Source organism: Vombatus ursinus, unplaced genomic scaffold, assembly GCF_900497805.2.
Source record: "Vombatus ursinus unplaced genomic scaffold, bare-nosed wombat genome assembly UNPS02014166.1, whole genome shotgun sequence".
NCBI lineage: Eukaryota > Metazoa > Chordata > Mammalia > Diprotodontia > Vombatidae > Vombatus > Vombatus ursinus.
Genome location: NW_020953944.1, coordinates 325,720 through 328,680, shown reverse-complemented (window position 1 = coordinate 328,680; position 2,961 = coordinate 325,720). Strand labels below are relative to the sequence as shown.

At 47.8% G+C, this 2,961-nt stretch overlaps 1 pseudogene; it reads left to right on the top strand.

The window, feature by feature from the left end:
* The first annotated feature begins 1,789 nt into the window (after positions 1–1,789).
* Positions 1,790–2,348, top strand: LOC114041109 (annotated as a pseudogene).
* The last annotated feature ends 613 nt before the right edge of the window (positions 2,349–2,961 follow it).

The window sequence follows — 2,961 nt, the reverse complement described above, 5'->3', positions numbered from 1 at the left end:
GCAGTTGGGGTGGTCCTCTGTCCATTCCAGGGCCTACACACACTGTGTGGGCTCCCATCGCTTCTCTTTGGGCCCATGGCCTTCTCAGGCCACTAGTTAGCCAAGACAGTCCTCTCCATTGCATAAATGAAGGATCTCTTGGACAGAGTATTCTTTCTCCCCGCCCACAGTTAGTGGTGAGATAAGTCACCTGTAGCCCTATTGATGGCAAGGTAGAATCAGCATGACATACTCTTAATTGAGAGGAATATTGAACGAAGAGGGTAGTGTTGGCTAGGAAGTCACAGGATTGCACACACATGGGAGGGGTGGGGATAAATTTACCACCCTTTGGACCAGATTTCCGGGCAGATTTCTTGGTTTGGAGATTATAGAAAGATAGCCAGACCATGTCTGAGAATGTAGGTGGGAGTGAAGTGGAATCCAATGAAGAGAGATGGCCAGATGATCTAGTACTGATCAAGTTCCTGGCCAAGGTGACTGTCCTTTGAATTCTTATGGGCAGTGGTGGTGACTCCAGGCCTTGGCTTTGGCCATGAGCAGCTTCTTCGTCTAGGTCTTATTTTATTTATTTATTTATTTATCTATCTATCTATCTGTCTATCTGTCTATCTATCTATCTGTCTATCTATCTATCTATCTATCTATCTATCTATCTGTCTGTCTATTTATCTATCTATCTATCTATCTATCTATCTATCTATCTATCTATCTATCTACCTATCTAGATATATCTATCTATCTATTTATTTTTGGCTAGGCAGTGGAGTTAAGTAACTTGCCCAGGGTCACACAGCTAGTAAGTGTCAAGTATCTGAGGCCAGATTTGAACTCAGGTCCTTCTGACTTCAAGACCGGAACTCTATCCACTGCACCACCTAGCTACCCCAGCATTTTTTTTTAATAGATTGTCTTATGAAGAAGATCCATAGCATGGGGGGAGGGGTGAGCAGAAAGTCCAGGCTAGTCCAATACTTGAGTTTCTTTAAATTTCTGGTATGTAAGGAGCTGAAGCAAGTGGGAACACAACTATAGAACTGGGAATTCAGGCGGGGAGGTCAGCTCTAGAACAGGAGGTGAAATATGGGGTGTGTCAGATGTTGGAATGGGAAGAGATGTGTCAGGGAGCCACGGCCAAAAGCCAGGAAGCTATTGCAGTCGTCCAGGCGTGAGATGATGAGGGCCTCTACCTGGGAGGTGGAGTGTTGGAGGAGAGAAGAGGGCATTCACCAGAGGTGGTAGGAAGGTAGAAATGTAGGAAGATCAAAACACAGAAGGGAGGGCTTGGCAACAGGTTGGATATGGGGAGGGGTGAGAGAGAGTGAGGGGTCACGGATGACGCCTAGGCTAGGAGCATGGGTGACTGGGAGGATGGAGTTACCCTTCGTAGTCATAGGGTTGCCTTTTCAATGAGGGGGGGAGGGAAGGAAGGGAGAGAATTTGCAACTCAAAATTTGAAAAAAATGTTAAAATTGTTTTTACATGTAATTAGGAAAAAATAAAATATTAAAAGAAAAACAGCTATAGGGAGGTTAGGAACAGGGGAGGGTTTTTGGAGAAGAAAATGAGTTCAATTTTGGACATGTTGAGTTTAAGAGGTTCACTGGACATCCAGTTTGAGATGTTCAATAGGCAGTTAGAGATTTGAGACTAGAGGTCAGCAGAGATGGGGGGCAGGATCCGTGGATGTGAGAATCATCAGTGTAGAGATGATAATTAAGGGCCTTCCCAGCCTGCCCTGCGGCCCGTCGGTCTTTCCCGGTTGGGAGGTGTTCGGTAGGGTGCCAGCATGGGAGTCGCCATCCACCATAACAAGGACCGGAAAGTGGCGCAAGGAGCCCAAGAGCCAGGACATCTACCTGCGGCTGCTGGTGAAGCTGTACCGGTTCCTGGCCCACAGAACCAACTCAACTTTCAACAAGGTTGTCCTGAAAAGGCTGTTCATGAGCCGGACCAACCGGCCCCCTCTGTCCCTGTCCCGAATGATCAGGAAAATGAAGCTGCCCGGCCAGGAGAACAAGACAGCTGTGCTTGTTGGGACCATGACAGATGATGTGAGGATTGTCCCCAAGCTGAAGGTGTGTGCCCTTCGTGTTACTAGCAATGCCCGGAATCGCATCCTCAAGGCTGGTGGGAAGATCCTTACCTTTGACCAGCTGGCCATGAGCTCACCCAAGGGCTGGGGCACTGTCTTGTTGTCTGGTCCCCGGAAGGGCCGGGAGGTATACAGGCGTTTTGGGAAGGCACCGGGCGTTCCCCACAGCCACACCAAACCATGTGTCCAATTCAAGGGCCGAAAGTTCGAGTGTGCCAGGGGCCGCCATGCCAGTCGAGGCTACAAAAACTAACTCCCTTCCCCCCTGTTACATTAAAGATTTTTGGACAACAAAAAAAAAAAAGAGAGAGATGATAATTGACTCCATGGTGGCTGATGAGATCACCAAGTGAAGTAGTATGAAGGGAGAAGAGAAGAAGGCCCAGGGCAGAGGCCTCTGGGACACCCTCAGTCAGTGAGAGTAAGCTGGATGAAGGTCCTGCAAAGGAGGCGGAGAAGGAGCTATCAGATAGGTCGGAGGAGTACTAGGAGAGAGTGCTCCAAAAACCAAAAAGAAGAGAATATTAAAGGGAAAAGAGTGATTGACAGTGTCCAAGGCTACAGAGAGGATGAGGTTTGAGAAGAGCCCGTTAGATTTGGCAATTAAGAGATCATTAGTACAGTGGTTTGTACACAGTAAGTGCTCAATAAATGCTCTTCCATTCATTCATTCTTCATCCTCTGCACCAAATATGGGCTCATGAGCTCCAGTTATCTTCATGGCTGTCCTTAGGAGTGTGTGAGGTATTCAAAGAGGACCAATACCTCTGTTGCTGAGCCCGTTTCAAAGCTACTCATCCACCTTTGGGGTCCACCTGGTTCCAAGAAGCTGTAGCATGCACAGTGGCCTCACCCCAGTAAACTGG